Consider the following 22,861-nt stretch of genomic DNA (forward strand, 5'->3'; position numbering starts at 1 on the left):
TTATTCACGATGTACAAGGCTCGATACTTAACTTAGACGATGTACCTAAATTTTGAGCTTAGCATAAGAACAAAATAAAGCGTCGGTATAAGCACTAATATGGTAAAAGGTAAAGTAAAATGCTCGGTAGCTGTTTTAACATGAAACATGATGGGTAAGTTTTGCCAGCTGGTGATAATGCTCGTCTTCGGTATATAATATTACCATTTGTTTTTTTCAGATTAAAATCATAAACAAGAGGTGTTTTATAAAGAAGCTTCGTACAAACAGACAAATCACTTATGGTCACTTATGATTAGAATCTAAATCATAGACATAGAGACCATAGAAATAGAACAAGATCATCAATATGTAATTATTTATTCAACAAGTTAACTTAATTAGCACCTTAGTTAGTAGCGACGTAAACATTGAATCGATCATTCCGAACCGATATGTTTGTTATAAATTTGTATCAATATTTTCAAGTAGTTATACCACGACGTGACAATTTCCGATCAAAAATTTACTCTGTCGACCTTGTGGCAAAAGCTTGCAAAGTGACGGAAAATCTTTCAAAGGAAAATTATTTTCTTGCCCCCGTATTTACTCTGTCATGTTTAATTTACGATTCTGTAATTTATATTTTCATTAAAACATCATTGCGTCATGTTTACTTTGCGCATAGTTGAATCCGAATCCTTGTTCTCGTTTGCTTGGATGTTGAACACGTGTAAACTGTATGCGCGTACCCATCTGTTTCAGCGGATGTGAGGCTGACCACCCTCCCCCCCCCACACCTCGATCAAGTGGTGCTCTTTCGATGGAGGATGACCGAGGCAAACGGGGTAGTACAGCAGATCAGGGTTTTTCCATTGAACATACGCGAATTACCTTTTGACTTCATTCTCCTATAGTCCCAGGATACCGATGCTTAATTATTCTTTATGTGAGCTGCGCCTTTGGTCTTAACGGTGTAGTCACATAGAATTTTGTGGTTCGCACTCGGCTATCCATACGCATTCGCGGCGCACGACGATACTCTATGCGAATAAGTGAGTAATAGCAGTCTGCCTGTAATAGCACGAAGCCGCAAAACATCGCTGCAGGCACGGATACCGTACCACAGGGGGGTGTTCTAATGACGCAAACTAACGCGGTTTGACTAGAGTGCGAAAGTATCGACGGACCAGGAGTTGGTGCATTTCAGTTGCCAGCTGGGTTGGTACTGGGGCAGCATACTTTCGTGTTTGAGCGCACCTGTGTATATGGGTGAATTGACATCCAAAACTTTCACCTGTTACTTTCCACAAACAGAAGACAATGGGGGCTATAGGGCATGGGTCGGCGATGTATTTTTTGATTGTTTCACCTTTGACCATTTGGCATGTTTGCCTATCGAGTCGATACATGTATTCCTCGGTAGACTTAATAACTCTGGTCTATTCTTAATAAAATGACTGCGATGCAGACTTATGCCAGGTCGCATAACCTGTGCTACAGTGTAATAAAACGCATAGGTATCGCTAAGTGCCAATCGACCTCGAACGAAGCTTCGAATATGAAATTATGCAAGCAATCGTATTCAGTAGCGTTTCCAAGCCTTAGTTAGTACAACATACAGCCTGCCACCCATAAATTGTCCCTAAGGACTAGGAGCAGCTGAGTTTATTTAAAGCGATGAATATGCGTGCGTGGGTAATTAATTGTATAATGCAAAGAATACTACCGTGTCTCTCGCGTGTCTTTGTCAGTTGTCTCGGAAGGGCCGCGCGCACGAGTTGAAGGTCACGCCACACATTATGGGCGACCGCATTGTCGTATTAGCAATGTATCTGTGTGCGTTAAGAGCACATATTTCATTCGACTGTCGCTTTCGTATGTAGATGGATACATAAACATACGTTTTTGTGGGCCCACACTTGCTCTGGCCGTACTTCTGTCGGGCATGGCAATACGACCATTGTAACCACTTTTGCGTTATATTAAATGGCGCCTTTTTTGACCTGTTTGGGTACGGCTGACAGCTGAGCAATGTTAAGTAACGATAAACCAAGATAACACGAAATTACATTTCATACAACACTTTTATTGAAGAAATTTAGACTACTGCTTAACAGAACCATATCGTTCTTTAGTTGACATAAATTTTGCTTATTATTATTATATATTTCGTAACTGTAACTAAAATTGCAATAATACCATAATATTACGTAAATAAAGCTCTTTCTAACGCCGGCGATATGCTATAGGAGTACAATGATTCTATAGTAGAAAGAGGGAAGGCCACAAACGTAGAACTCGATTTGAAGATTAAAAAAATCGTAGGTAGCCACAGGCCGCTTAGTTAATCTGATGTTGGCTTCAATCCCCGTTTAAAATTTATAGTGCATTAAAAAAGTACGGTGCTCCACTACTCTGTCTATTCTGACAGGTCCGTACTCATGCCTGTGTTGTTTACAACGGAGTTCCAACTTTTGTAGGCACCTCGAACCGCTTTGTTGCTATTTCTGCCGGTAAAAAATGATTAGGTGGAGAAGAGCCAAGCTACCAGCTGGCATGTGAGCGTCACGCCTTTGACTTTGCATAATTGATCGATGCTTTTAACATCCTGTCCTCCTTTTCAGCACTGACGAACGGTGGTCATCATTTCCGTCCCCAACTAGGCTTTTCCTTTCCGTCCTATCATCGGATGAGTCAGCCAGGAACGACCAGATATCTATAAAACACAGTCTTCAATCGATTACACGTGTACAATATAGAAGATCTAAATACGCTCAACTAGAAGCTAGCCGTCAGGAAAAAACCGACGGGACGGAGGGCTGGCTGATGGTCCACGGCCGATGGAGGCGATTTCGAATCAATACGCTCAGATTTATATTCGCTGTGAGTTATTTGGAGTTTTGGTGAGACGCAAGTGGGCAAGCGGCCCGCGGAAGGCACAGTTCACCGTGCGCGTCATGCGGTGTCATGGATTCTATTGTGGTGGCCTAGTTTTTGCATTTTGCCCTCATCGAGATGATTGATAAAGTCCAACATTTCAAATAGACGAGAACAATAGCACTGCATCTCAGCTCGACAGCGTTTTATGCCTGAATAGGTTGCAGAGTAAGTCATTAACATATTTTGGCCATGTCAGTTTCCTACGAGATGGGGGCGCATCTTTAACGGCACTTCTCGTTCAGTTACTTTATAGAACGCACGGAAACTAGCATATGTTGCTCAACTGCAAAGGAAGTAGACCTCTTATACCTAACAATTTTCCTTTGTCGAATCTGCTTATTGGTAAATTTATATCTAAATTAATAATATCGGGGCATTCATCTGGATATATTTTTGTGAGTTCCCTAGTGAATGAGCGATTCGAGTATTTATGGTATCTGCCTCAGGGATACGCATGGGACTTTGCGACCTTACCTAAACTTTAACCCATATGCCCTCAACGTTCGCTCACTGTACATAAAACAGTTTTTTTTTTTTATATACTTTTCGCCCCCATGTCTATATGAGTTGCGTCAAGGTTAGGCTATCGCCCCCGCAAAGAAGTTATGAAGTTGCTTACATATGGTATCCATGTGTGAAGCCGGTGGGGCAACCGTCTGTGTTGACACAGCATAATTAACGGGGTTAATTTTCCGCCCGGTCCCGACCAGGCTCAATAACCCAATCGACGCTTTTAGGCGACACCGAGATGCCGTGCTGTCGCACTCTCATCTGTTCACTGCCCGCCAGCCATCAGCCTGCTGAACTCCGCTAACATTACACGTCACTTTCCGCTAAGCAAGCAGCCAGTCAAAAAGCCGACTGGGGTAAAAACGACTGCTACTTAGAGCTACTGTGTGACCGAACATAGCCTTGTACACGGTACTTTGCTACTTTCAACTTAGCCACCAGTCTTGCGGATGCCATGCGGGATCGCTACTAATCATCGCAAGCCAACATTTATGCTCTCCTCTTATTTTTGGTGCTGTCACTATTCGGCTTTGTCTGTTTGTCCCTCTGTAGCCGCCTTTCTCGCATACACTGCTACATTTAAGAGACCCAGGCACACGATGCCCAGTTGTTTTTCATTCACGTTTGGTACTCGCGCAAGCCTTCGTTTGCTTCCCGCTTGATCTCACACATCCTCTTAATGGCATGGATTAATGGCATGTGTAGCAACTAATTGCTACACATGCCATTAATCGACGCTGTCCGCTGACTCTTAGCACTAATGAAACAGACCGAAAACAAACAAAGAGCTCGCATCGTTCAACTACAAAACTACATACAACTAACGGTATTCCAACTTTGAACAGAGCGGGGGGGAGGGGGGTTCGGACCACGCACTTAGAGAGTCGTCGCACAACGATCCATCGCCATCTGTAAATCAATATCATTCATAGCTAATGACACCTACGGCTGAAGTCGCAACGTAATTTTTAGATAAATTAGCGCCCTATAAAGGCCCGCCGAAGCAGGGACCCAGAGATGCGATGCGTCCCTATGCAATTCGTAGGCGTAAATGCACCTGACTGAGCTCGCGAATGAAGTTAAATGTATTTATAAGAAAGAATTAAACACATCGTACGGAGTTTCATCAGGAGGTGGTTGAAAATTGAGGCGCCTTATAGGCGTTGAAAAATGTTTATGTTAGTTTACTTAATGCAATACCGTATGCAAAGTATGGTTAAGTCAGTAATTAGAAAAAAAAAAAACTACATTAATAGTTGTATTAATAACAATACGAATTTTGAACACAGTCATCGTCAATCACAGGCGGTACAGGTTGAGCTAAACTAACTATTTACACAGTATCTATAGCCTTTGTCACTCTCGATCTCAGTCAGATTCGTTTCTAGAAAACCTATTTAATACTTTACTCGTCATAATGTCGTATCAGTACAATAGAAATTCTATCAATAATATAGAAAATATCAGACTGTGGCAAACTTACGAAATACCCAGTATATTGTTGTAAGGGGGTTGCTTTCTGCAATTAACAAGCAAACAAGGGGGCCAGCTCTATCTACCCCTGATAGTTTGAACTTTATAATAGCTAATCGATAGAGTCCTTTCAATGATTGATGCTTGAATGATGCAGTTTTAGACGAACTAATCAACACGTTTACCTCTGATGTTTCGAATGCGGCGGTAGGTTTCGTAGGTAAACACTGTCCATTTTTAAATGCTAGCAAAAATGAAGTTATAATATAGGTACTTGATGGCACCATCGTGATAGGAAAACAGTATGGAGCGCTTCTCAGGTAGGCAACGATTTGACCCATAAGATCCGTAATCTTTAGGGGCAATTATTGAAATGAAAAAGTTTTCCTTGCCGCATAGCGTATCGTATTTTCTTATACACAACTTAAATATACAGAGCTAAATATAATTATTCGGAACATAATCTTTCAGAGTGATTTAGTATGGTTTAATTATAGCATTATGCTCTCAGAGTAAATGCGTATGTCGTCTGATCGATGCGGATCTTATATGGCCATCACAGGCCAATCTAATGAAGTATATTATATAGGACAATTGTTGAAGAGTTCGCAAAATTTATGGCTGAGTGATAAGTCAGATAGGAAGTGCCCTCCGCGCTATAACCAAGTGGTTCGAAATCGGTTGATTTCTAATTACGATTAGGTAACATAACTTCCTCATGCATAATGACTCGCTCCTACAATCATTAAAGCTTCTCTGATACAGGGTAACTGAACGCGTGGACGTAGTAACCCTAATGATAGATGCCTGGCTTTAAATGCAATGTGGGCTAAAAAGTCTATTAGTAAACAATCTGTGTCTATATTTCATGTATGAGATAGGCTTGCCATATCTAATACGGATATTTAGAACAAATGGGAATATCTAAGACAGTGGTATCGCTAACTTGTATAACTTACTGTAAAATTTAGTCAACGAGAAAAGCCATTGATTTTTAGATATATTTGTAATAAAATAAATTATCTTAATAAGTTCAATACATATTTTATGCACCTATGGCTTTATAGAAAAAAAAACGAATCTATTTTCCTGAGTGAAATTAATACAAGTCAAACTAAAGCGGGTTGAGTATTACGTAACAAAGAGCTCCCCCCCCCGCCCCCCACAAGCTTTGTCGATAAAATAAAATTAGAAAAGACCTAAAAATCTTACTCCGAAACAAGAGCGAATACTATGAATAGTCATGTAACATTTTTTCGAACAATAAAGCATACGCGCTGCTCATCTAAGAATTTTTGCCAGAAAAGACTGATTTAGTTAATACGATGGTATGCCACTATCGAAAGCCTTTTTGAGGCAGCCGGGTGATAGCAGGTGGGTCGGCCAAACTAACTTGTATTGACCGGTCTCGAAGGGGGTATTTTGCCTGGAAAAACATCTGACTGACTCCAGATGCCGCACTAATGAAGATTGGCATTACACGAAACCCCATTTCTAGCTTACTAGCAGAATTGCGGGCCTCGCGGGTATATTTTATTGGATAGTATAGTAATTCCGTCAAGGTAATCGGATATTTGCGTGATATTGGAGGCACACAACTAACCAGGTAGTAATAGCTGCCGCTTCATGGACATTGGTCGTCCGTATGCGTGAAACTAACCAGTCCAGAATTTCGTTATCAACCAAAAGATAGAGTTAGAGAGAGGGAGAGAGAGAGAGAGAAACCATCTTGAAATAGTGAGCCGTGTCTATTTATTGAGAAAAAGGTTTTCTAAAAGTCAGACTATACGTTCTTCGCATTCTTAGTAGACTTATCGCGCAAATCTGGTCAATAACACACTGTTAAATTTAACTGAATATGAGGGAGTCACGCATGCCGTACTCCGAAAAATAACCGGCATGAGAATAGTCACGAAAACAGGTGCCTCGTGAGAAGTTGTGCGGCTGTAATCGTTAGCGATTACTTTGTTATGTGTAAGTTTAACTTCAGCTTCAGTGATAATATGATCTTTCTGAATACCATTCGAAGTGTGCATATGCATGCTGTGTTAACTGTATAGCGTAATATCAACCTCGAAACAGTGTTCCTTTGTATGTACCATTGGAGATTTTATTTGACGAATGGCTTTAATTTATCTAACCTACGTGCAATATATGCCTTGTGTTTATCATATTCCCTGGCGGACGTTTTACTACTACAAAAAACTATTCATTCATGCATGGGAGTAAAAGTTCCTACTACAAGCCACAAGCATTAGGGAACAAGCACAGCAGACGATTCTGGGATGCCTTTGGGATTTGCGTTAATGGAAAGACGTAAACGTTCGCTTGTTCCCCTCGAAGCAGCAGCACGTGGGTTGATGACTCTTTCTGTCCACGCTGTGCAATTTTGCATATAGCTATATGCTAGTTCTTTTTAAACGGTCCATCTATTGAACCCTCTATTTGCAGCAGGCTTTAAATGTAGGTCTACATACAACACCACCTCTAACGAACGCGTGCCTATGTTCGCATAATACCATGATTTTGCTTTTGCCTCAACATTGTATAGGAACAAATGCTCTGAATGGAAATAGGTTTATTCCCGCGAGCATGCATCCGCATTTCGTCATCACAGTATAGTCTCAAGTAGTCACTGTTTTTTCAACGACTTTTACCTTATCTAGAGCTAGACCAATTCGAGCGTTTGCAATTTTTCTTTAGAAATTCGCATATTTAAATGTTGTCATATTACCATCAAAGCACCGTTGAAAGTTTACGTCTAACGATAAAAGTAAGACTTCCTAGGGGCATGTTGTTCTGACCGGACCCTGTTAAAATCTGCTTTTTATGTTCAAGCTAAATATAACTTTTTTTAAAATAGCTCAAACTTCAATAGCAAATAGCAGGTATAAATTTGAAATACAAAATATTTATCCATACTAGCTTAGCTCAAAGCATACAGCCTACCTTGTAAATTAAAACTAAAATAAACAATTCAAATTATCCCACGTTATTTAATTACGGCCACATGTATTTTGAGATAGACACGACGAGGTTTCCCCTCTTACTCCGCCGGAGGTTCACACATTCAGACTTTCACTACTGGTATTATCAATACAGGGTTGTATCATCCCACTCCTCTGCTTCTTGTCCTTATTTTCAGTAAAAATAGCTGAATATATTATCTTATTAAATTAGCCAACTAGTGTTACGTGGATGCATCGTGTGCGTCCGAGCAATGCAGCCTGTAGCCGTTAAAATTGGTAAAGTTTAATGTTTTTGGGAATTCGATTTTGATGTAACATGGTACCTTAATTGATGAGCGCCAACTCCTTGCAAAATCGGTTCAGGTTCATAATTCAATATTCAATATTTTGGGATTGATTCTGTTATAAGTGGATTCAATCAAGTTTAGTCAATACGTACATGATGGTGCAAAGCGTAATCGCTCATAGCTTGAGGTACAAGTCGAAATGGGTATCCGGGACGTGCTTCACTCCCACAACTTTTAGCCTAACCGGAGTGGTAGATTTCAATGAAGCACCAGTGACATAGAATAAGAAAATTACCTGTTACAACTGTCAGGATACGGATGGTTGACTAACTACACTTATCGGCTGTGTTCGTGAAAAATCCATCAGATTTATTGTTATATACAACTTTTCTACAATCAGACAAACCTCTTGTTCAAACTAAGTATTTTAAGTGGCGATATTAACAAATTGAGGACTATCAGGGCTACTTAAAATGAACACACTTATACAGAGTGGACGTATAGAAAGTATATACAGCGTTATGTGCTTAGGCATGTGCATTTTGGATTTCATGTACAATCTTATTTTGTCTGAACGCCTGTAATGCCTAAAAAAACTACGAGCGGCAAAAACATATGTATTGTTTAAGATCATTTAAAGGTAAGGCATTTGAGGAAGTTTAAAGACAAAGTGAACATTGGAAGGTAAATTCATATCAAGATCAGGCCGTTAGCCTCGGGCCGACGTCAACGCCGTGCCAGTCAAAGGCAAGGATCTTTAGGCCATACGAAAAGTGTTGTGCCTTTAAACAATAACCTACCAAGGTTTGTATCTCACTAAATGCGCAAGATGAACTGGTTGAATGTTTCAGATATACCTTTTGACCTACGTACAATTCAATTTCAGCTGAATAATATAAATCAGTGCGGTCGAGCTGTCAAATGAAATTATTCTAATGGGGTACTGACCAACCCTACGATGGAGTGCGTTCCGCACTCTGATTGGGTCGGGAATATAGCAAGTCGCTTAGCCCGGGATTATACTAAACCCTGCATTAACTCTCGTCCGAATAGCCTGAGAAGACCAAGCTCTAGGGCTAGGTGGGCCGAGCGGCTAACTTCTATATCAACCCACTGGTGTTATTCCGTCTTTAATCCCCCAAATCGCTCCCAGCAGAAGAGTACTTCAGCTTCATTGCAGGTTTACACAAGACTTAAAGAAGACAACGAAGACAATACCGGAACTAAAACAGACTCCAAATCAGGCTATATTAACCAGACGTAAACATTGGGCACAAAAAGCATGTACGTGCGTCTGCATCATACCACCATCTTCCTGTAGGTTTTTTAAACAGTCTCTCATGCCCTTGCCTCACGTCCTCTCGCGGACCAGCATTATACGGCTCCGGCGAAAGAAACAGTTTGCGGATATGTCTGAACAGTGAGCAAGAGAGAGATATCGTTGCATCAAACACCTCTGTCACAGTCCAGTCAATCAGCTTTTGGCATACTAACGGAACTAAATGTTAAACTCTTCTGCCGTTAAAAGAATACCCTGAGCAAATCCGTATAGAGGCATACGAAATAGGTAGAAAGAAAGTTTCTTCCCGTTTCGGAGTCGGTGGCTTGGTCGGTCAAGTCATTGACAGGCTCTCAATAGGCTAAATATTACAGCGGGAATAAAGCCGAACTACCATTCTTTGAAGATGCTTTCACGTCCCTAGACTTTCATCTCTGCAACATCCATTTGCCTGCTAGTTTCGTTTAGAAGAATGAAGTGTTGGTGCATGATTATGGTACTACATATACCACGAAAAGCTAACAGGCTCCATACAATGCCTCAGCCGACCTAGCCTTTAGTTGCGCCTTGAGAAGTAACCGTGCCCGACCACAGACAATAGAACGCATACATTAGAACGCTCCGAAATCAGATGCGCACGCACAGCATACATGCACACACTTACTGGCTCATACATTGTTTCTCTATGATCATGACTCGAAGCGTTCATACACATAGTTTTTCGCCATACGTGCAACCCAGTTGCGCCCGCGTTAGCTGAGCCTGTCGGCCGACGTAACCACCTACAGCTAAGTCGTCTTTCCGTTCGTATGGACACTAAGTCGCGAAGCGGCACAGTGCGAGAACATTTTATACTCCATTAGCTGATGTGTTTGCGTTCTCGGGACTTACTGCATGCTCCGATCAGCACCGTCGTTACCAACGCAATCATAGTTACGGCCAACAAAGCCATGTTTGCAGAACTGCGTTAGATGGCGTAGACTGTATAGCGGCGGTATGTTTCTGTTCGAGCATACAAAACAGGCCAGTAGCCTTAATGCAATGCTCATACTGAACTAGATAAAGGGAAACAAAGGAAGAAGTTTTTGCGATTAGCGCTGGCAATCCGTTTCTACTGCATTTTCGTACGCCTCATAAGGCTGTTTAGGTCTGTCTTTCAAAGGTAGTTATTCTTTTCCTGAAGGACGCACTAACGGCTGGTGAATAGAGCTGGATTTTGGATGGGGCAAGGTCTTTTCCTTGATTTGCCTGGCTGTCAAATATGCACAGTTCATGCGCCTGTTCAGTTGTTTTGAAGTGCAGCGCGATCATAATAAGGTACTTTAGTTAACAGATAGATGGCTTGTACACGCAAGATGTTTCAATATCGTTTCAATATAGGCTGTTGAGGGGGTATCAGCCATAGCACTCTCTCAGTTCTCACCGTGTTTTTAGATAGTTTACATAAGGCACATATTACTAGCTGACATCCAACGCCAAGTAGCTACCTTATCCGTTCTTGTTCTCTTTGTTCTGGAGGTAAAACCTCGGTTGTCTAACCATGGAACTTTATATTCCATTAGCCTAAGTTAAATACGTGCGGCATACATAGATTCATTGATAAAATCTGTGACCAAATAAGATAAATCTTAGTGCCTTTGTTAACCTGCCGAAAAGATCTTCGAATTCGCGCTCGTACCATTCAGCATGATAACGAATAACTACGAGAGGTTTACTTGTTTGAAATAGAATGACACGTGTATGCAAAGAGATGAACCTGTCAAATAGAAACCGTTGCTAGTTCTCCAGCATCATCAGACAAGCAAGGCTTACTTTCGGTTAGAGAAGATGTGTTTGCGTTATACAACGTCGACAAACATCTTCTGATGATTATATGAAAGGCAATACTACGCATACAGGCGACGGATTTCAGCTGTCAAAACACGGACCCATTTCATTAGATGCGCCTGAGTCAAAAGGAGACATCGAGTGGGTCTTGTGTAGGTGGCAACCAAAGTGAGAGTTGGCACCGTAAGCCCAATGGTCTCGTGCAAGCTTATTTTGCCCGATACGCTTTATCTGGTATGCGTTGAGGAACCTGTTAGAATACCCTTTTAAAAAGGGGAGGCGGACGCACCAAAAGTGTCGCAGAGAGCGTCTAACCCAAGTGCGACGTTTCGCGCCTAAGTGCAGCCGCAATTCATAGAGATATTGTAAACGGAAAAAAATACAAGCATTATTTAGGGAGTCATTTCTCTATCTCGGTATTACTGTTCCCTCCGTCAAAAAAGTAACAAGCAAAACTGCGCCGTTATACTCTAGCATATATGCTTGACTCCATTTATAATCTTTGTGTCGATAAAAGCATGATATTTTTGCCCTTTTCAGTCAGTCTATATTCTAGATCCGCGCCCATGTACAAGTGGATTTTTCGCTTCTGTACCTGATAGAGAACGATTTCTTTTTTAGTATACTAAAAATATAAAACATTATTTAGTCAAGCAAAAGACAGGACTGTGATTGCAGCAATGATGAAAAAGACTCAAAGGACTACCGATATTGCAAATGGATCGATGCATCGATCTGAAGCTATATTTAACTGAGGAAATAGCAAAGATAAAACTATTCAAAACGTTCATATATAATAAATGTGTAAAACAGAAAACCTTTAATGTGATCTCAAGCGAAAATAAAACACATTTACAACAAGTGTAGTATATTTACCTATAAATCCTCCCACCTCCGCCGCCTTTCTCACCTATCGGTCGTCCCGATGTAACGACTGAGCTTGACTTTGAAGGAGCACGCGCCAATCGCCAATGAGAGAGCAAAGGTACTTTCGACGTGAGGCTGTGCTACCCTGTCCTCTCTGTAAACTACTCTCACTACTTGTTTTCACTATTTCTTTATTTTCGCTTACCAATGTACTGTACTCGGGTCCCCTGGCAACCCTAAGCTGTTCGATCAGTGCCATATCCAACTTGTATCAAACGCGCATGTTCTCTCTTTTCATTCATTATTTTTTGGATTCGTGCCCATTTCCCTTTTTGAGATTTGTTGTCTAGAACTTCCAACGTGAGTTTAAGTCTTTCCCGCTCTCCAAAATCGCAGGCTGTCTTCGGGGGTAGGAGATAGTGACAAACTGCAAGTTCGCAATCTTCGAGTTTGGACCCCCTTGGATTTAGTACAGCCAAATGGCTCCGGTGCACAATTCAACGACAGCGGACGTTTATCTTCTTTCGTTCATAACAGCCAAAGTTGTGCCATCCGCGTTTGTCCGGTGCGCGTACAGCTGATGTTATGACACGGTGAGCGAATTTCGAACGCCGCAACGCTCTACCTAGCCCGAAATATCGCACACGCAAGCCGTAAGTAGATAGACAGCTATTCGTCTTTTTATCGCCTTCAGTTCTCTCCGTTGTATCGTCTCGTTTTAAGCACTCCCCGTGTTTTTACCCCTATCAGACGTTACTGCAGCGGGGAAAAACGCGCGCAGGTTGCTGTGACGAGGACGTATGTAAACTTGAAATAGTTCAATAGAGTTACTTGGCTGAACGGGGAGGAACTTGCTCCTTTTCAAAAGCCAAAAAAAAGCGTACGAATCGCAATGATGCGCAGTCTTACTCCTTACAATCGCGTACCGGCAAGAAATTATGACAACATTAACTTCAATCGCTCACACATCAAGTGTCTGACGCAACGCTGCTTTATGAGGTTCGTCACAAAAAAATTCAAAAACCTTGTTAAAGTGATTACGACACATAAAAGCTTGCTTATGTTGTGTGTTTCAAGAGTGTCGCATAAGGCAAAGTAGGAAATTGGCCTATAGATCGTTGATTAGACGTAATGGTCTGGCGTTGCTGCGGCGATTCAAAACTTGACAAGAGCTTTAATTGTCGAAATGTTTCTAGGGTATGCCCGACATCGTCCCAAATACGCACGACCACTACTGCTTTCCGAATCTGTTGTGTAGCAGACGTTGTTTACAAAACGTTGTATAGCTATGCTATATATTGATTCCGTGTCAGTCCGAGTCGTTTAATACTAAACGGTTACCATCATAAATGACATTTTGACAGTTAAAGCTATTATTTCGAACAATAACAGTGGGCATTAGTTATCCAAGTGAACTCCGCTAAAATTGATTTTCTGTATAATTTTTCTCGAAAAACATCTGCTATTTTGCCTCTGCCTTATTTCCACCCTTTGTACCTATTTAGCTGAATAAGAAGGATCAATGTTAAGTAAGTAGATAGCTCGTTTGACGTGAGCTCAAATCTGAAATATTGTCTTTCAATTCAATCAAGCTTACTTGTTTCTGTTAAGTAAATTATAAAAACTATTATATAACACTATTGATGTAATATATCGTAGTGCGGTTCGCTCGGTAATGATATATAGTTATTTACATCCTATTCGTTCCGTGACTGTATAATGTGTTAACACTTTTATACACTCTCAATGTTATTGATATCGGTATGATATAATATATTGTTGTTTCAATGTTTGGATGACCGCGTTTTGCGACACTGGATTATTTGGTCGGGTCGACGAAGGCAGAACTGGGTCTGATCTTGACCACAGCTGATCAATTAATACCCTTATATATATATATATATATAGATATATAAAATTCTATGCCTTCCTCGATTTGCAATGAGATTAGAGGCCTGAATATACCTGGGCCTATAGTTTCGTTATCATATTTGGGTTCGGTCCGTTTACAAGCTAGTAGGGGAGCTGAAAGGAAGCTATTTTCTTTCATACTTAGTAGACTTTTGAAAAGCATTATACCACGAGAGGTCAACACTGTTATTGGGCAATAGAGTGACCGCATGGAAAGGAATGAACAGTGTCGGATCCGTTTCCTATAGTATAACAATTTTAACATTAATAAGATAGTATTGAACTAGGAGCGCATTAATAAGTTTTTAATGGGCGCCTTCTACATTTCATCCGACAGTTGAACAACGAATAGCAAGCTAATCAATAACAAATCTCTTGACGGAGTCATTGACTCTTAACGGAGATGGGCGTCGATTTGATTATTTCCAATGTTTATATTTTTACAGGACAAATTGCCTTAATACGATTCTCATATCACTAAGAGTTGGGATCACCTGGGGTGTAACTTTCAGGAAGAGGGACCCTTGAGAGTAGCATCACTATCGACATGGTATCTAAACTCTCTAAACGGCTCTTTTTTAAAAAAGGGCCGTTAGGCATTACTTCATATGGTTGATCCCCAGGCACGAAAATTGTACTTGAAAGGCGAACACGCTACTCGCTGCATTAGTACGGGAACTATCTATATAATGCTTGTATATTATTTTAGCAGTATAGATATAATACAAAAAAAAAAAAAAACATATCCCCTTGGCCCTTGGAGCTGGACAAAGGATGCACCTTGTCCCGTTTTCTTGAGTTATGACAACGCGCTAATGTGATCATTATACCTTTATTACAAGCCCTTTCCTTATCTCAAATCTGTCTCACTCCCCACAGCTTCTAATTTCCGCCAATATTTGTTCACCTGTTATACATAATTCTAGTGGAAGAAAAAGCTTTGTACAAACGTATTGTTTTTCCCACCATTCCAATATTTGAACGATGCCGACTGAGATGGGAGATGGAACAAGAGTGCAGCAAGCACGAAAAACAAACCGGTACGGACCAAGCCAAGACTGATCTTCACCGGTTGGCTTCTACGGTTCGTCACAGCATACCTTTGTGGGAAGCTGCTATCGGAGCTTCTCAATACAATATGTAAGGTCTGCGATGTTTGGAAACTTCATAACTTTACTACAACTTTTTTTTTAAATACCAATACATCAATTAATCGATAGCATTTTGACGTACAATTACGATTCCAGCGTTTTTGCTACCTCTTTCATCACGTCGACAAGTAGTTCTTCATTAACAAAACTGAGCACCGTGCCACAAACTATGACAATGATGATACATTTATTATATCATTATCATCATCATCCGTTTCGTTCTTATATTGCGCTAGCTAGGCGGATCGGTCTCGTTCCTTTTTCGGTGTTCCTTTCATAATATACGTGTATATTATTATACTGCTGTACTGAGAGCAACTCATCTTCTTATTGTCCGAAGTGTACCTAGACGACTTGATTTGCTGGCAAGAACATCTCCTTACTGTTTTAGAGAAGAAACGTTGCGGTCTAGCTACCTGTGTTGTTTTGGACTTTGGCCCGTTATTTGTGAAGACACAGTTTCTGGTGTTGCATTGATTAAGCGCACTTTGGTATTTACATTCAACTCGTTGATTTGATGTTTTTGCGGCGTCTACAAGCTTTTGGATATTGCGAAATACTGGAACGTTCTTGAGATAGCGTACGGCTACAAAATTGAAAAGTCAACTTTTTGGATGATGCCGAGCTCCTTTACGCGGCTCGATTTGGACTCTGTTATGGGGTATAGACATAGCGTTTTACGGTTGTTATATTAGTCTAGCTCTTTGGTTGACGTAAATTTTTATTGATCATGAAAGTTGGCCCAGTTCTCCAAAGTCTACAAGGTTTATCTTGATCAGTGATCGCGTTCACTCGTTTCACTTTGCTTCTGGATCAGTTTTAGCCCAAGCAACTGTTCATCGACACCAATGTTTGCATCCCCTATCGATGATTCAGAACATTACTTCCTATTGTACATCGTGGCGTACTAAAGCTGCTATCTCGATCTTTTTTTCCTGTAAGCAAATTAAGAAGAAAATGCAATATGCGGACTAGATTTTGCAACTAAACTATTTGTCTGGCCTCTCACCCACGCAACCCCAGACCACATCGTGGTCTTGGGCCTTGATTTAAAACTGGGCTTAACATTACATACATCGAAATCAAGGCTGACCTTTGTTGGTTCTATAGTCACCTATCGTGACTGGTCGCACATTTTGACCATTTTTCGATCACTGTGCTCAAGATACGGCTCTCGTACCTTGTTATTCACATTTTGGTACCTGCAAAGGCCCACAGTGCGGCGTGTCAGGCTTGTATGGAGAATACCGCAGAGTTCTGTTGTTTATGTTGCGACGAGACGTAGTGTAAGAGCTGCATTTACACTTTCGGGCTGGGATTTTTGTCTAAAACGCGATGTCGGACTCATATTCTTCCAGTACTTCTTCGCTCTGGACCATTCTGATTGTATGTTTCTACCTCTGTTCGAATCTGCATATATGGCGGTGTAATTAGGTTTGTTACACACTTCTTGTGTATAACCGATAGCCGGCCACTGCGGTTGCGAGTGCAGACTTTTACATTTTCGTGTCCGTCCATGTCCTGCGTGTCACGCTCTTGGCGGTGTTCTCGCAGTCTCTGGATTGTTCCGTTGGATTTCATGACTGCTGATTCTTCCGCTATATTTTTCACCGATTTTTTTTTCTGTAATTTGCAGAGCCCGTTGATGGTCAGCTCGTTCGTTTTTTCAAATGTCTCTAGGGTTAGCATTACTGGCTTGAGCGCTAACTTGTTATGACATTTTCTCGAAAAAACGACCCGTCGCCATTGCAAGGAGTCTCCAAAACCAGGTTGCCCTTTGGAATCTCTTTCTTACTGCTTCACTCACAAATCACGTCGCTTCCTGTGCTGACTCATGCGTTTTTAAATTCCTTGACCGTTACGGTGTCCCGTAGCACAGCTTCCTGGAACATGTACCTATGAAATATTATTTACTACTATATTTTTTAAACTGGCACGGTGCATCAATACGTTTTGTTCAGTGTTTCACATGGTTCTACTTTCGTCTAATGGGGCGTATCGTTTGCGGTCATCTCTGCGTCGAGGCTATTTAGAAATATGCAACGTAGGTTCCGAAAAGCTGATACGAGGTAGGCGATTTGTTTGCGAGGGTTTTCTTTGTAGGCGTTATTTATGAGCGCGTAATCTATTCGTACCCCCCCCCCCTCTTCCGAGCTATTAACTTTATTACTCATCGGTCAGTGAACGTCGAATCTTCGGGTAATCTTTTCGATTGTTTGTTAGCTGTTTGTTTTTCTAGTCCCTTCAAAGTGCGGTCACACATCATCCTATCTTCTGATCTCTATCACCTTTCTTGAGTTACCACTTTTCGCGTTTTGAATTTCACTTATCAGTTGGGCTGGATCATATTAATCTGTGATTAGAAACAACGATGCCTTCATATTCAAGCTGTGCATGTACGTTTGCCGTGTCATCTAGTTCAGCTTCTTTGAGTTTCTGTTGTCTTCTTTCAAACTCCCATGCGTTCCCTTTATGCTTATCTTTCCAACGAGAAACATTTGGTGAAGTTTGTGAACGCGCATGCACTTACAGATAGACACTCTTCGTTTGTTGCTAGTAGTTGCTCGTTTCGTCCTCGACATTGCATCGCTGCCTTTTTTCATGTCGTTGACTAGAAGTTTCCTGTGTGTCTGCATCCGCCGTACTCCTGCATTATGCGCATCATCTTTACCTTTCGCCCTACGACTCGCACATTTTCCTCCGTCAAGTACCTTACATTACGTTAGCGAAAACACATTCTGCTGCAGATAAACATATGCGTATTCGCGTCACGTAGGTCAGGTTGTATATGCGTGTGAGGCTGCACCAAAGAGTTTGCATTGGACGGTAGATGGTACGGCAATGAGAAGCGCTGTACCAGCCTGGACTTAGAGCGTGATCTCTGCCATGTCTTGCCCAACCAAAGTAGTGCTAAACTGCCCATATACGACAACCTCGCTAGCAAAGCCAGGCGAAGTAAGCACTGCTATGTGCAGCAGTAAAAACCTTCGAGTATGCTGCTTCTGCTCGATAGGTACTGGGTTAAGTTGAGGTTATTGGCTATTGGTGGAAGTAACGATGGCTTAAACATGAAATACGAAAGGAGCGACAAGAGAGATAGAGGAGGCAGACAAAGGCGCAGGGCCACGTTTGGCTTTTCGCTCTAACTGATTTTCCTTTTCTTTTTGAGAAGGGCACAAATTGGCACTCACACACATAGGCACGTATAGAACTAATCCGACGATTACAGCCATAACAAGGTTGATCAAGATTGAATAAGGATCAAGGTGAAGGTATGAGCAGAAGTAATTTGGTCATAATACTGCGCGCCGTGTTGGCACGGATAGTGATTGCACGAGCTAACAATGACAACTATGACTCGGTAGACTGTCAAACGATGTATAGTACTCTATAGGCAATTTTTAGATCGTAAATAAATATTACTCTCATAAAGCATTTGGTAGTGAGTTAATAGAAGAAGGGAATATCGAAAGAATGTTTATCCATATGGATTGTTAGTTCACCTGCGGCCAGTCCTATTTTCGATAGTTGCGGGAATTGTAGTTTTTCCACTACTATTGCCTTATCTGTTCCTCTAGCTTACGCCGTTGCAGAACGTACTCTTAATATCGAAGTGATGTCTGCTTTTGATAGGCAAGTAAGACGAGATAATAGTGTTTCAGAACTTCAAACCTTACCGCGAAAATCAGTTGCTATCTACAGGAAGCAGAAAAAATTGGGTTCTGTTAGCTTATTTACATTTCATCGCACTAAAAGACGGCGGAATGAGTAAGTATCCAAGCTCAATAGCAACGGCAGATTCCAAGGCTACATAATGAAAATCAAATTTGATATGTAAGCTTCGTTGAATTGCTTCCATAGGCGCTGTGGGTTCATTATTTTTTCTAACAAACGTCTATTTATACATGTAGACCGATAGCCTGCTTAGCGGTATAGGTATCAGTGCACGTTTTCACTGATTACGTTACACGTATTAAGGCACTTCCGGTAAAACTCTGATTAATAGCTTCATTCTGTTTTATTATTATATAATTACAGTTTCGCTCTAGATGCTGCAATAGGATGCCTGCATTACTGTGAACATCATGTAACATTTGCGTGTCTGTGTGATGCAGCTGTGGATGCTGGGACTGGTTTCTTACGTGGTCTGATTTGACTGGTCCCTTCAGAAGGAAAATTACATGTCTGTGAAGCATATATTTTTCTTAAGTTGTTTCTTGGCGTATTGTGGAAGATCTAATTTGGAGCGCTGTTGTTAATTGAAAAGAATGATTGTACCCTAATTTTCAAGTCAGTTTACTGCGTGACCAAGTTTATTAATGAAAAATACAAACGCCTCGTTTTCGATGGCAGTATACCCGCTCTACTGTCAAGCAGCATCGCTGTTTGCGTCAGACTTGCCAGCAAGAATATTTCTTCAAATACATAAGTTTCGTAGTGTATTTAGAGACTTTAGAATGCTCGGAAGAGTCGCTCGATACGTTATCGGACAATGGGGTGCGATTTGAATATAGTTCTGGAGGCGTTTCTCGCAGTTGTCAGAGATGCTGATGTTGGAGGCACGCATTTGTTGCCCGCGATGTAGGTTTTAACTTGCTCGCGTGCTTCCGTTGTAAGAGTGAGCTTCATCATATGTAGTATAACTAGTGTATCATTTTAATTGATAGCGCTGCAAATAACGGCAGGATCCGCTTTTCCATTTTCCTTTTAACTGTATATTTACTACGAGCCTCGGTTTATTATTGTCCTGTAAATGCTAGAACATAACACAGAGCAGCACGAGCTTTAGGATCTGTCGTATCGATTCGCGCAAAACCATCTATACGAGCCTGTTCTATTGTAACTAATATCCCTACATATAGCTTGCTTAACGTAATCAATGTAAAGCATATTCGATAAAGGACACTGTGGCTGAGGAGTAACGCACGGACACACTTTTCAAGCCATTGGAGGGGATTATAATTTATTATGTGTAAAGACACGGCTTACAACAATGCCTTACAATAAGGAGCCCAAGGATAGTAAATAGGCAGTAATACATGCGTTCTCGGTAAACGGTAGCTTTATTGAATATGCTGTATAACACAAGACGCTTTTTAACGTTAAGCGTCGTCACCCTAACCTGATATATTGCTCTCCTTGGAATTATTAGCCTAAAGATCTGTCCTAATCAAGATATACTTCTATCGCCCGAAAGTGCGAAGCCTTTACAGTGCAACAAAAACCTATCGAATCTTCTAGTATAGTATCCACCTGTTAGGTACCTATATAAGTAATATAAAATATGCACACTTCTCCTGTTAGCAGAGCATATGAACTTTAACAAGTACATTTATAATAAACAATGAAGAAGAGTTTAATGAACATATCTTGCAGCGTATAAACGGTCGTAACTGTGCAAAAAAGAACAGTATACGAAAGAACGTGTTTACCTTACTTTGAGTGGCCTAGAATGCCCCGTATTGTTGCATTAACACCAATCGGCATCGAATACTGTAAACACAGGTAATGAGTTTCGATTGAAATTTAAAATCTAGTCATGACTACGTGTGTTAAATGGGACCTACTCTCGTTGGTTTTATATAGCACAGCGAAATTAATGTGTTTTTCACTCGGGGACGGAACTCACACTCTAGGACACAGTGTTAGTTAATTACGAACCTGAGCCTGCTAGCTGCTCGCTAGAACTTAAGAAAAAAGCATCCCTGTTATACGTAATAATTGATGAACGATGACTTCGACAGAAAAAAAGCTGTTAAAGATAGGACACGAAGTTTCTAGCCTTTGTAATGTATTTCAAAATAGTAGCTTTGAGCCGAATGTAAGCGCAAAACATTTTTTTTCAAATATTTTTCTTTTCACCATGTAGGTAAATTTAGACATTTTTAAGATCCTGTTGACCAATAATGTTTATCAGACATGGCTATTCAGATAAACTAGCTTTGGCCAGTAATATTCACCCTTTAAATCGATGCGTTCATGTGCTCCAAGAGATAGCACAAATGCAATATTACTGCAACCCGTAAGGCTAACCCAATACGGAATAATTAACCCATATTGTAGATCTTTGACTAATGACTTTTACGCGAAGCTTTTTAATCAAGCTTGCATATCTCATCTAGTACTCATTAGATGGAAGCGCACATTATCTATATTTAAATACTTTTTTTGTTGTCGTTTTGGGTCAACGGTTAACGTCTGTACATAAATTGCATTCGAACCTGTCTATTCAGCTGAACTGCCCTTCTGAATTAAATTTTAAAAAAAGTTAAATGAACAAGTAATTTCTAACAGAGATGGAAAGGTTACGCACACGATCGTTTTTTTTTTTCTTTTTTTTTTTTATTATTATTTGGCACTTTTAGATATTTATAATATCCTCTAACTACCTGAAATAGTATCCCCCACTTTGCGGATATTGATACTTAAAAAAAGGAAAAATTTTAATTCGTGCAAAAATATCCCAGACTCTTCATTGAGCTTAAAGCACTGACAAAGATTCAATTAGGAATTCAAATGTGTGTAGACGTCTATGGTCGTGGTGCTTCAGCCTGCACATTTTCGAATTGGTTGTCCTTTCCGTATTCTATCTTAGAGAAAGGCAATGTCTAAATTCCAACTCTGGATCCAGCTGCTATTCGAAGCCGCCATAAAATCAATAACCGTCTCTCTTTCAATCGGAAAATTATTAGGATGCAGTTCAGCTTAACAATTAAAAATGTGTCAATGAAGTAATAACGAATCTTATCTTCGAAACTTCAGTTTTTGATGCTTGCACACAGAGACCAGCATATGTTGCGGCATTTCTACTAACTTCGATATCTTACGTTCAGAGAAATACACTCTCGTTATCCCGGAACATCATCGCCGTCTGTTATCATATCATATATTATAGCCATTTAACTTAGTGCTTGCGTATGCAGCCGCCCGGAGAATTAATTTACTAAGATAAGATACACGGAATGATTTGTACGATAGCCCTACTACAATTGTGCTTTCGCAGGGCATTTCAGCTTTGTGTTCGACAAGAAAATACTGGTCGTAAAGCCATATGGTTGAAGTCTTTCTGATGCTTTTACGTTATATTTCTTTCATTCATTTTGACCCCTCGACGTTCAGACACTTATCTTCCTCTGGTCCCCCCCCCCCCCCCCCCAGCAAGTCGGTGCGAATTTGATCAAGAACCCGGGCCGATTCTGAGTCGCCTAAAAAAATGGCGCCGTGGCTAGTTTCCCTTTGACGGGATACGTTTTAGAAGAGGAAGAACATCGTAGATGGCGTTTCGTCGGTTGGTCGATCGATTTGAACTTGGACCGGTGAGAACAAGCTTGCCACGTCTCCTGGGAAACCGGTTTCAATTCCTTTCTTCTGTGTGGCAAGCACCAGCTCCGGCCAGCACCAATGCTTCCCTGCTGAACGCTGCCCGTTTCTGTATCTAAACAAAAGGCTTACTGCTCGTTTCTCCAGATGAAGCCAGTGAAGCCTATTCCTCACCCTATAAACTCTGTAGAGCGCTACAACCAGCTCTGCCAGCTTCTGCTGAGACACAAACCCCTTTATATATTGTATAACCTAGCAGCATTGTTTCCAGAGCCAGTAGAAACCGGCCGCACAGACAGCCCAGACAGGCTAGAGGCAGTAACTTCACTGGCGAGGATTAGGTAA

General features: G+C 40.9%; 1 long non-coding RNA gene across 2 annotated transcripts; it reads right to left on the reverse strand.

Annotated features, from left to right (window-relative positions):
- Positions 1-2,113: 2,113 nt before the first annotated feature.
- Positions 2,114-13,386, reverse strand: LOC111244681 (uncharacterized). 2 transcript variants are annotated; one of them, XR_002671010.2, is made up of 3 exons: positions 12,144-13,386; positions 4,251-4,341; positions 2,114-2,698 (listed from the first exon to the last, which is right to left on the reverse strand). It is a non-coding gene; the product is annotated as an uncharacterized LOC111244681 (long non-coding RNA). The 2 variants fall into 2 exon arrangements; XR_015321016.1 differs by lacking the exon at positions 12,144-13,386 and adding an exon at positions 4,916-5,089.
- Positions 13,387-22,861: the final 9,475 nt, after the last annotated feature.

This window comes from Varroa destructor, unplaced genomic scaffold (assembly GCF_002443255.2).
Source record: "Varroa destructor unplaced genomic scaffold, Vdes_3.0 BEIS01000002.1, whole genome shotgun sequence".
Classification (NCBI taxonomy): domain Eukaryota; kingdom Metazoa; phylum Arthropoda; class Arachnida; order Mesostigmata; family Varroidae; genus Varroa; species Varroa destructor.